The sequence below is a fragment of the Artibeus jamaicensis genome, unplaced genomic scaffold (assembly GCF_021234435.1).
Source record: "Artibeus jamaicensis isolate MK-2021 breed Jamaican fruit bat unplaced genomic scaffold, CSHL_Jam_final contig_1410, whole genome shotgun sequence".
Classification (NCBI taxonomy): Eukaryota; Metazoa; Chordata; class Mammalia; order Chiroptera; family Phyllostomidae; genus Artibeus; species Artibeus jamaicensis.
The window spans coordinates 1,865,102-1,878,019 of NW_026521281.1; the positions used below are offsets into that span (position 1 = coordinate 1,865,102).

General features: G+C 39.1%; 1 protein-coding gene across 2 annotated transcripts in view; it reads left to right on the forward strand.

The window, feature by feature from the left end:
- Positions 1 to 12,918, forward strand: part of KLF8 (KLF transcription factor 8) — a 100,079-nt gene that overhangs the window by 8,266 nt on the left and 78,895 nt on the right. Inside the window, exon 2 of one of the 2 annotated variants that reach the window (XM_053667634.1) lies at positions 1,626 to 1,821. The exons of the other annotated variant lie outside the window; for it this stretch is intronic. The gene's annotated coding sequence lies outside the window, so the exon portion shown is untranslated. The remainder of the gene's footprint in view (positions 1 to 1,625; positions 1,822 to 12,918) is intronic. 2 annotated transcript variants of the gene reach the window in all.

The following is a 12,918-nucleotide window of genomic DNA, read 5'->3' on the forward strand; positions in this document are numbered from 1 at the left end:
AGAGATTAAGACTTATAAGAAAGGAGAGTATATATAAGATGACCTACTGAAAGAAAAATAATTTTGCAAAGCTAGAGGGAGGAGCACTACTAAGAGTTGGGATTTGGAGTAATGGTAAAGATAAGGTAAAATTTACCTTATGAATAAAAAAGGGAATGAAGAATGTGGAATGGAGTATGAGAAGGGAAGGGTATAGCATTACGTTTAAACAGGAATTAAAATAATGTAAAATAAAGTGAGAGAGAGAGAGAAAGAAAAAGAAGAAAAAATAGTAATGAATAAAAATATAGGAGCCACAATGAAGAGGAAGATCCACCACAGTACCATCACTAACAAGTGAGCTAAAATTAATATAAGTGGTATGTGAATAAGAGGGAAAAAAGAAACACATTCTAAGAGATGTTTAGAACAATGGTAAGTGATTTTGAAATGATAGAGGTAGAGGGAATACTGAGAGTGAGGAACAAAAACCAGGCTAAGTGAGGGAAAAATTAAAATTTGGGATGTAAGGAAAAAAGAAAAAAGAAAACAAGGAGAATAAAAATAAAAGGACAGGATGAAAGAGAAATAGAAGAAAGACAAAAAGGGAAAAACAGGCTAAGATGGCAAAATTAAAATTTGAGACAAAAAAGAGTAGAAGAGGGGAGCAGGAAAATTTGATATTTGAAATACAGAATTAGTGAAGCTTTAGAGATAAAATTGAAAAAACAATGCGACAACAACTACCCTACCTACAACCAACTAGCAAAGATTGTTAAAGGTGTAGAGAGAATGCAGATATTTTAATAGGGAAAAAGGATGTGAGAAGACCCTTGACAAGAAAATTGGTTTTGTGTGTCTGGATGGGGGAGAAATAGTAAGAATGTGGAATGAAAACAAGTTGTAGCAAGAGAGAAAACAAAATTTGAAATAAAAATAAGGCAAGGAAAGAGGAAGGTTAAATGGGCTAAGAGGAGGGAAGGTCAAACAGTGTAAATTAAAATACACTATAGTATAAAATCGAGTGATTTAATATGTACAAACTTGTTGGACAGGAATGTTAAAAAGCTATGCAGGAAACAAAATATCACAAATCACAAAGAAAACCAAAGTAGCTTTGTTTTCGGTAATCTCTTATAGTTACCATGGGTTTTTTTTTTTTTTTTCTTTCTGCATCTGCCTCTGGTGATGTCAGGTGTTGAGCCCATCTGACCTTAGGCAGACAGTTTCATACTTCTAGGGACCTGCGGTTCCTGGTTATCTGTTTTAATTGTTATCTATTCTCTCAGAACTCGGCGGTCCAGTTGAAGCACCTTAGGGTGAGGCCGAATCCATTTTGGGGTTGGGCTATTGTTTCCCCTCAGGCTGCTTCTCAGAGGGGAGTGGTCAGCCTGAGCAGGATAGTTGCTTCAAATGGGGGTTGGCTCAGCACCAGGATCCTGGTGGCAGCTCTCTCAGTTCTCTCCTCAAGGCTTCAGTCCCCAGTCTCTCAAGTCCACTCTGCTGACCTCTTTGCCAGGGGTCTTCTGTCCCTGGTTCTCTCCTTAGATGGTTAATCTGGTCCGTAAGCACGTACCAGTCAGGCTTAAATACCACAGGGCCAGGGCAGAGTCCTTCCTGGGGTTGGGACTATTACTTCCCCTCAGGCTACTGCCGCTCAGAAGGGAGTGGTCTGCCTGAGCAAGACGTCTACTGCCGTCAGTCAGTCCGGGAGAAGTCTCAGTGAAGTCTCGGCTCGGAGATCCTGGTGTCTACTTTCTCCGCTCTCTCCGTAAAGCTTCCATCCCCAGTCTCTCCTCCGGCATCAGCAGCCCTTCTGCCCCGTCTTTGCCAAAGCCCAGGGTAAGTGGCTAAAAATTAAAATTTGTGTGTTGGCTCTTTAAATGGCTACTTGCATCTCCAGCCTTCTGTCTCTGGCAGAGAGTAACCCTGCCGCTTTTCACTGCTAGTTATTATCTGTGTACTTTTTGGACTCTGGTGCTCTAGGTTGGGGATCCTAGCTTAGGATTTAGACCCCACATTTCTCAGGGGGATCCAATCGGACGCTTAATTACCCTCCAGCGCGCTGCCCATGGGTGCCCAGCCAGCTCTCTCGAGTCTCTACCGCATTCCTTACTAGACAGGTTGTGCCAAAGCTTGTTTTTCCGTCTGTCCGAAGTTATCGGCTTTTCTCTGGCTATTGCTCAGTTGTTTGTTAGGTGTGGTTTCTCCACAATTGAGTTGTAATTCCAGATTGGCCCTGGGAGGTGGTCAGTGTGACTTCCATTTACTCCTCCGCCATTTTCCCTCTTTTCTGAAACACCAGTTCAGAAGAACCTATGCACCCCAATGTTCATAGCAGAGTTCTTTATAATAGCTAAGTATTGGAAGCAACCTAGGTGCTCATCAATAAATGAGTAGATAAAAAATGGGGTACATTTACACAATGGAATACTATGCAGAAGAAAGAAAGGAGCTCCTATTCTTCAAGACAACATGGATGGAACTAGAGAACATTATGCTAAGTGAAATAAGCCAGGTGGTGAGGGACAAATACCATATGTTCTCACCCATAAGTGGAACGTAATCAACAAAACAAACAAGCAAGCAAAATAGAACCAGAGACATGGAAATAAAGAACAAACTGACAGTGACCAGAGGAGGGGAGGGGGATAACAGGGGATAGAAGGTAAAGGGTCAAATGGACAATGACAGTGAGTGGGGGGAAGGACTGAATGTGGGAGGTGAGGGTAAGTAGGGCAGGGGGAGAGTAATGGGGCGGAAATGGGGACAACTGTAATTGAACAATAATTTTAAAAAGGGAAAAAAAATTCACTGAAGCCAAATGCAGTCTCTCACAACAATGCCAGCTAGTACATTGATACAGATGGGATACAGATAGTACATTGATACACTCACTTATCTGGGGAAGCCTGTATTACAAGGGTTAATTCTTATAATACAGAAGTTAATTCTTGTATTTTGGGGTCCCCCCTCATACATTCTTTCCTTCTTGTTTTCTTCGACAATTTCTTGGGTTACCACCAATCTGGGGCTGCTCTTTTCATTCTCTTCCATTGTCACTCTATAATCCTAATTTGGACTATCTCACCTCTTTAAGAGTTTCAACTGGCATTTAAGTGCCTGTATGATAAATCTGCATCTCCAAGCTTAATGTTTTTCCTGAGCCTGGGTCCACCCATTCATCTGTTATCTGCACATCTTAACTTGTCATGTTACACTTAGTATGTCTAAAACTGAATTCATCATCAAGCCCAGCACTCCCATTTTTATCACTGATCAACAATCACATAACCAACCAAACAATAAAGCCTAGAATCATCTATGATCCTTCCTTCTCCTCTCCTTCTAGATTTTGCTTTTTTTCTCAGGTTATTTTTAAAATCATTTTTATTTTTTAATTACAATTGATGTACAATAGTACATTAGTTTCAGGTATACACTCCAGTGATTAAACATTATATAACTTACTAGGTAATCATCCTGATAAATCTCATACCCATCTGACACCATACATAGTTATCACAATATTATTGACTATATTCCCTATGCTGTACTTTATATCCCCATGACTACTCTGCAACAACCACTTTGTACTGCTTAATCCATTCACCTGTTTCACTCACCCCCCAATATCCCTCCCATCCGGCAATTGTAAAAATCTCTGTATCTATGAATCTGTTTCTTTTCTGCTTGTTCATTTATTTCACTTTTTTAGATTCACTTGTTGATAGATATGTACTTATTACCATTTTATTGTTTATATCTTTATATTTGTTTATTCTTAAAGAAGAACCTTTAACATTTCATGTAATATTGGCTTGGTAGTGTTGAACTCCTTTAGCTTTTTCTTGTCTGGAAAGCTTTTTATCTGTCTTTTGATTTTAAATGATAGCTTCCCTGGGTAGAATAATCTTGACTGTAGGTCCTTGCTTTTCATCATTTTGAATATATTTTGCCACTTCCTTCTGTCCTGCAAAATTTCTGTTTAGGAATGAGCTGGATGTCTTATGGGACCTCCTGTAGGTAAAGAATTTCTATTCTCTTGCTGCTTGTAAGATTCTGTCTTCGTCTTTAACCATTTCAGTTTTAATTATGCTATGCCTTAGAGTATACCTTTTTGGGTTTATATCTTTTGGGACTTTTTGTGCATCCTGGACTTGTACATCTATTTTCTTCAGCAGATTAGGGAAGTTTTCTGGCATTTTTCAAATAGATTTTCAGTTTCCTGTTCTCTCTCTTCTCCTTCCAACAACCCCATGACATTAATGTTGGTACACTTGAAATTGTCCCAGGGATTCCTTACACTGTCTTTATATTTTTTAAATTTTTATTTTATTGATTATACCATTACAGTTGTTTTATTCCCCCCTTCATTCCCCTCCACCCTGCACCCTCCACCCCCACCATTACCCCCCTTTAGTTTATGACCATGTGTCTCAAGTTCTTTAGATTCTATATTTCCCCTACTATTCTTGCCCTCCCCCTATCTATTTTCTACCTACCGTCTATGCTACTTATTTTCTGTACCTTCTCCCCCCTTTTCCTTCTCCCACTCCCCTGTTGTTAACCCTCCATGAAATCTCCATTTCTATGTTTCCACTCCTAATCTAGCTGTCCTTTTAGTTTGCTTTTGTTTCAGATTAGATTTTGCTTCTTGAATCATTATATTGTCTCCATCCCTACTTGCAGTATCTTAGCTCAATTTTTCATCATATCTGATGTGGCCTATTAATATAGCTCCTTTCTTTTACTGTTGTTTTATCTGCCTCCAATCTCTATGACCTTTACTATGGGCTGAATTATGTCCTTCAAATATGTTGGAGTCTTAATTCCTGGTACCACAGAAGGTCATTGTATGTCGGGATAGAGTATTTATGGAGGTATTCAAGTTTATATGGGGTCATTAGATGAGGCCCTAACTCAATATGACTGTTATGTATCCTTATAAAAAGGAGAAATGTGGACACAAAGACAGATTCACATGGAGGGAAGATGACATGAAGAGATACAGGGAAAAGATAGCCATCTACAACCCAAGGAGGGAGGCCTGGAGCAGAGCCTTCCCTCATAGCCTTCAGAAGGAACTAACCTTGTGGACACCTTGATTTTAGACTTCTATCCTCCAAAGCTGTGAAACAATAAATTTCTGTTGTTTAAGCCATCCAGTTTTTAGTATTTATGGCACCATGAGCAGACTAATATAGAGTCCAAACTAGTCTACATATTAGGATATTTCTAAAATACATGTTTTTATCTTGCCAGTTTTATGTTCAGAATCCTTCAAATACTTACAGTATTACTAAATGCCTGCCTTTTATTCACAGTCTGCCCTCAACCTAGCTTTTGTGTTTACTGCCTATGACGACTTTTCCTCATCACAGGACCCACATTAAACTAACCACTACTACTTGAACATGCCATTGGCTTTCAGAAATACCATGTGTTTGTTCATGCTATCAGGACTTCTAGAAATACCTTTCTCCTTTTTACAACATGTACTACTCCACCTCCATCTCTCCTTCTACTCCATCCTTCTCTTTTTGGTAAGCTCCTGTACATATCATGACATCCAATTCAATTGTCATTTTCTCTGTGAAGGCAGCATTATCTTGAAGTATAGGTAGGATTTGGATGTCCAGAGTAGAGCAGAAAGGGCATTCTAAGCAGGAAGAATCATATAATGAAAGGCAGGTAATGAACATTAGTATAATGTGGGCCTAGAGAGGAATGGAATAAGGTTAGGGAAGGAATGACATTAGATAATAACTCTTTGCTTTTGGTGATAATATAGGTGGGGCAAAATCAGCTGCTGGAGAAGCAACAAGGTCAATATTTTTCCTCTATAGTGTCCCAGGGAAACAGGTAGGTCTTAAAGAATGTTATTATCTGGCTGATATTACATGATTCTGAGATGACATGTATTCTGTTCCTTGGAAAGATGTCTTTCTAATAGTTCCCTCAACTAGCGGCACTTTTGTGGGTCAGTGTTGGCATGGTAGTAGAGCAGAAAATATTCAGAGGAGTTTAGAGTGTTTTTCTGCTGTAATAGAATGTAATCTGCAGTTCTGGCTATCTATATATTAACCATTTCCACATATATAAAGCAGATAGTTTTGAAAAGAGGATCAACATTCATTCTTTAATCTTATTCGCTTATTCAACATACATGCCCTGAGAACCCGCATGTGGTCAGCTTTCTGCTACAAGCTGGAAATACAAAAATGTAAGACCTTAATCTTGCCCTGGAACTCAGCTTGGAAACAAAATTCTACCAAACATGTAGTGTTTATTTGCATACTATATTCCAGGGACCATGTTGAGCCCTTTTCATGTTTCTCATATAAATTCATAATAGGTTTATACTTATTTTGTTGACAAGGACCCTGAAAGTTACAGAGAGGCTGAATAAATCCAAGGAGGGAAAACTTGGGAAATTGACAAGTAAGCAAATCATTAATATGAGCAGAAAAGATGTAGGTGACATTAGGGGTGAAGGAATCACAGAAGACTTGCTACAGGAGGTGATGTTGGAGTCTTGCAGGATACGTGAGTTTTCAAGGTAGCCAGGTATAGAAAGTAAGGACATTGTACATGAAAGGAACATCATGTGTAAGTGAATGGAGGTTCCAGAAATATGATGTACTTAGGAAATTGTGAGTGTTTCATTATGGCTGGAGCTTAAGGATGTTCTGGGTCAGTGGCAGGGAAAAAGACCAGAAAAATAGACAGAATCAAGACACAACCATAAATAAAGGACTATGTTTTTTGTGGGCACAGTATTAGGAGTACTTTCTCCAAAAGTCATTCTTTACTTTTAAGAACCTTAGGGATTACATGAAAAGCTGCTTCTAGTGCTAAATAGAGAAACTAGAGACATCTTTAACACTGTGTCAGTCAACATAGACCAGAAAAATTTCTGGGGCCACAAGTTAGACACAACCTGAGCACTCATTGAACCCCAAGAGTGATTGCAGATCAGGGGAAAAGGGTGAGACCTGTACTTTCTGGGAGACCAGAAAATTAAATATGGCTGCTAGTCAGATATTCAAACAATTAATAATAATAATATAAAAATAATAATGATAATAAATGTGACAGGTAGTACTCTAAGCACTGGATTTATTTCCAGTTGATAACTTGAGGAACTATAGCACTTCAAATCTATGACCATACTTGTAAGGAAACTGGGAAAATTCTGCTAATATTTGGCAGAACTTGATTTTGACCAGATAGTTTGGTTTCACAATCCACATTTTTAATCATTATAATATGTTTAGCTAGCTAGTCAGCAAAACCAAAAAAGATCAAGTGGAGTCACTAACTCTGGGTGTAAATATCAGTGTAATGCAGTGTACAAATGGATACATATAAAAAACACAGTAACAGGTTCCACTTATAGCTGATATCATATGGTATTTGTCTTTAATTGATTGGCTTATTTCACTTAGCATAATGCTTTCCAGTTCCATCTATACTGTTGAGAAGGGTAGAAGATCCTTCTTTCTTTCTGCTGTGTAGTAAGTATTCCATCATGTAAATGTACCACCTATAAATGGAACCTAATCAATAAAACAAACAAGCAAGCAAAATATAACCAGAGACATTGAAATTAAGAACAACTGACAGCCCTAGCTGGTGCAGCTTGGTGGATTGAGCACAGGCCTGCAAACCAAAAGGCTGCAGTTGTGGTTTGATTCCCAGTCAGGGCACGTGCCTGGGTTGCAGGCCAGTTCCCAGCAGGGGACCCATGAGAGGCAACCACACATCGATGTTTCTCTCCCTTTCTTTTTCCTTTCCTTCCCTCCTGTCTCAAAATAAATAAATAAAATCCTGAAAAACAACCCCCAAATTGTTTAAACAAATGAAGAACAAACTGACAGTAACAACAGGGGAGGTGAGAGGGGATATTGGGGGGGATTGGGGGAAGGGTTGTTAAGGCACATGTATAAAGGACACAAGGACAAAGCCAAAGTGGGTAGGACCGAGGGTGGGAGGAAAATGGAGACAGCTCTACTTGAATAACAATAAAAAAAGATAAAAAATGCAGTACTAGGCCCTGGCTAGCGTGGCTCAGTGGATTGAGCGCTGGCCTGCAAACCATAGGCTAACCAGTTCAATTCCCAGTCAGGGAACATGCCTGGGTTGCAGGTCGGATCCCCAGTGGCGGGTGCTCAAGAAGCAACCACACATTAATATTTCTCTTTCTTCCTCTCTTCCCCTCTCTAAAAATAAATAAATAAAATCTTTAAAAAATAGTAATAGATGAAAGACTTAAAAAATTAAGGAAGCAGCAGGTAAGGCAGAAAGCTTGCTGAGGTTACAATTCAAGGACCCACAAACTGTATTCAGGCCACAGATATACTTTATATTGAACCATATTTTCCAAAATTTGGTTTTATTATAAGTGTATAAAAGATGGACTATTTTACATAAAATAAAGCTTTGCAACTTTCTTGAAAAACCTGAAATATTTTGTATCATGAGGCCTATACTGCTGCATGATAACCATCACCAGGAACTGAGCAGCAGCTGCCCTTTTAGACATCTTATTTATTTATTTCTATCCTTTAGTTGCAAAAGGCAAGCCAAGTGAAGATAGTTTAAACACAAGAGGAATGTTACTGGATCTTGGGAATGAACTAGGTGTTAGAAATGGGAAGTTGTTGGGAACCCAGGCTGGTTTTTTCCCCTATGTCCCATATCTGCTTCCCTCTGCATATCAGCTTATTTTTCTCTCTTAGCAGATTAGACCATAGAGTGAGCAAGAGATACCTTCTTTAACTCCTGAGTTCATATGTTACAGTTCAGTCACATAGAAAGGTATTGGCAGGCTGTCTTAATACCAATTATCAAGTCACAGGGAATGGGCACTGATCTACTTGGCTTGAGTCGGTTGCCGAGATAAACCAACTTTGGCCAGGAGGCTAGGGTTATATAATATAAACTAGGGAACACATTTGTAAATCAGATAAATGTTATAAGGTGATCATTATGCGTGCAGCAGACATTACCAAGTGTATTCCCTGTACCAAGCATTATTTTGGTTCTGCTCACTTTGTGGTAACTTCTTGTGTTCTCTTGGAGCTCTTTCAAGCTAATGTAGGTCTTTCTGATCTTGCTAGGTTTAGTCTTGTTATTTTGGGAGTGTGTAAGTTTCAGTACACCCCACTGTTCCTATTACAAAAAAAATTGAGGCCCAAATTGCCAGAATACCCTACCCTGGCTTTCTTTTAGCATGTGGAATCTCACAGGGCTTCCTTCCTCCAGCAACTTAAAATCACCTTACTGGTCATTATAATGACCTATAGGCTACTGAATAAGGCCTGGTGAGTGCATTCTTAAAGAGTTAACAATCCTCTATGAAAATGGGGAGAGAGGTCTAAAGGGGAGCAGCTAATGGTGATGTACCTAGGACTGAAGAATTATCAAAAGTTTCATTCATAAGAGTAATGCACAGGCTTTAGAATTGGACAGGATGAAAGGGATTTAATGTGTTTTTGTTCCTTGGATCCCTTTGACTCAAAGGAGATTTCCAGGTTTTGTGGTTCCCAGCTGAGGCTTTGGGCACTTCTTTTTTCAATAATTTTTTTTCAGTAACTTCAAAGTTCTCTTCCTGATATTCCTTACAAAAGTAGCAGTCGATATTGAAGGATTCCACTCTCAGCCCAGAACTTTGGGGTGCAGGGACTGCTAGTCCTAGAGGGTATTGAGAGGAAAGCTTCTCCCACTCCTCATAGTACTAAAGTAAGCTGTCCTGGCTGAAACTATCCTCTCAAGATCGTGGGATGGATTCCTTCCAAAGGAATTCAATCTCTGTCTCAGTTCTGCAACCTCTTCTGGCATTTGCTTTGCCTTTTATAAACAGAATAGAATTATCCTGACTTCCTCAAGCTAAGAGTTGCTTATTGCCAGGGTAATATTCTACACTCTTGAGTGTGAAAAGGGAAGAACTCAGAGCCAAAGCCAGCAAACTTCCTAGAAAGAGAAATTTCACTTAGGACTTTTGAAATCTGAGCAGACATTGGTTTGCTTTCCCTTTCCTCTTTGTTGATGTTAAAGTTGCAATAAAGTATGAGTCTCTTATTGTGAATCATCTCTCTACTTCCTCCAGCTCCTTTACTTGGCAGGTTAAGACAGTATTTACTGCAATTGACAATAAAAGTTAATACGTATTGCACAACTGCTGTGCGTAAGACACTGTTCTAAATTATTTTTTCATTCACCTTAGTTTTTATTTATTTTTTCTTTTAAAAATATTTTATTGTTTATGCTATTGCAGTTGTTCCACTTTTTCCCCTTTGCTCCCCTCCACCCAGCCTACCCCACTTCCACAGTCAGTCCTCCCACTATTGCCCATGTCCATGGGTCCTTTGTATATATTCTTTGACTAATCCCTTCATCTTCTTCCAGTCAGTCCCCACCTCTCTGCTCTCCTCATACTGCTGTCATTCAGTTCAGTGGTTCTGTGCCTCTGGTTGTAGTTTGCTCATTACTTTACTTTGTTCATTGGATTCCTCCTATAAGTGAGATCACATGGTATTTGTCTTTCACTGACTGGCTTATTTCACTTAGCACAATAGTCTCTAGTTCCATTCATGCTGTCGAAAAAGGTAAGAATTCCTTCTTTTTTCTGCTATGTAGTATTCTATTGTATGAATGTACCACAGTTTTTAATCCACTCATCTACTGACAGGCACTTAGGCTGTTTCCAAATCTTGGCTATTGTAAATTGTGCTGCTATGAACATTGGGGAGCATAGATTCTTTTGATTTGGGGTTTCAGGATTCTTAGGGTATATTCCCAGCAGTGGAACTGCTGGGTCCAAAGGCAGTTCCATTTTTAGTTTTTTGAGGAAGTTCCATACTGTTTTCCACAGCGGCTGCACCAGTCTGCATTTCTATCAACAATGTACTAGGGTTCCCTTTTCTCCACATCCTTGCCAGCACTTGTTTTTTGATTTATTAATAGCCATTTGGCAGGTGTGAGGTGATTGATATCTCATTGTGGTTTTAATTTGCATCTCTCTGATGGCTAGTGATATTGAGCATCCCTTTATGTGTCTTGGGCCCTCTGTATGTCTTCCTTTGAAGAAATGTCTATTCAGGTCCTTTGCCCATTTTTTACATTGGATTATCTGTCTTCCTGGTGTTGAGTTGTATGAGTTCTTTATATATTTTGGAGATTAAACCCTTGTCTGATGTATCATTGGCCAGAGTACCCTGAATGTGCCCAGTCTCATCTGTTCTAAATTCTTGACAATACCTATCTGGTAAAATTGTTACGATGATTCTATAACACATAAAAGTACCCAGCATATGTTGTTCAGTCAGTAAATGGTAGTATTCATATATTCACTGTCTTCTCTCTTATTCCTTCTCCTTTAAAAGTACTTGGATTGGGCTTACTGTAAGCACATGCTTTCCAATCCCTGAGGGAATATACTGGCTGCTTCACCATTTTTTCTTTCATCCAACCACACCGTAACAGTTCCAAGACTTTTCAAAAATATTTTTTAAGCCCCCATTCATACCTACCCCCTAACTCTGGCCTCCTTAATTTGCTGATAAAATTACACAAATCCTCTCATTTCTCTCCATTTCACCTAAGTCAGTACTGCTCTGTCTTCAATGCATGTAAATTAACTGCCTATTTGCTCACAATACAGATTTTGACCCAGAAGGTCTAGGGTGGGCCCTGAGGAGATTCTATATTTCTAACACATTTCTGGGTGATGCACATAATTGTGGGTTGATAACATTTTGTGTAGCATGTTTTAAAGAAGATCAAAGTTCCTTAATCCTCCCCCTTTTTCTAGAGATGAAGAGATTGAGACTTAAAATGTTAAGTGGTTTTCTCAGGGTCATACAGGTAGTAAGTGGTAAAATATAGATTTGAACCCATCTCCTGATTCTTATGCTGTACCTGTACCTTACACTTGTGCAATTGTTTCCTAAAGCAATTCCTTCATGTTGCCTTGCTTTTTCCTCTTCACCTCAGCCTGTGGGCATCTCCTGGTAGCTTTATTTCTAATCTGCATATAGCTTTGCTTTGCTGAATTATTACTGTAGTTATTTTAAAGTTTTCTTGAAAATAGTTTTATTTTGTCTGGAAATGTCCCATAACTAGTGCATGCAAGCTTTGAAGAGCTCTGAGGTAACAGATTCCAGTGTTCATAGTTTTTATTAGTCCAAAGGGAGGAATGAGGGTGACTCAGATATTCAAGGGTGGTGTTCACAGTTGTTGGAGAATGAGAAATAAAGCACATCAAGATATGTTCCTACTTCTGGACCTGAAGCACACCAGCTATATCTGAAAAGGGGTGAGGTCCTTCTCCAATGGGAAGAGGGGACAATGTAAACTTACTGACTAGATGAAATAGAGAATTCAAGACTTTTCACAGAGAAATTGTTCAAACCATGTCTTGCCAGACCCTAGAACTCTGTGTGCCGCCTGCAGGGTGATGAGATTACTTGATAGCCAGAGACTCTATGATAGTTGAGAACGTGGAGGAATAGACTCTTAAGCATCCCTTAATTGGGATCTACCCAGTTAGGGTCTTTCTTTGCAGCTGTACAATGGATGTAATGGTAGCCATAAACAGTTAAAAGTTAGTAATGCCTAATGGTACCTTAAACTTTCTTCAAAGCTTCCTCTGGCTATACTGTTTTTCAAGGTGGATTTGGGAGGGTGTGTTAAATTTGTCCTGATTTGATTCAAAATAAAGTCAGGAAATGTAATCATCATAAACTGAGCAGGCTTGAACACAGAATAATTTTGGGGAACTCAAATTTGTATTTTAAATGCTATTACTTAGGCACCCTTCTGCCAGTCAGAAACAGTACACCCTTATCTTAAAAAAAGTACTCAAGTAAAACAGCCACCTCTTGAATATTCAAGAGGCTGAAGGGAACTAGTTTCTGAGTGCCTGGCACTATG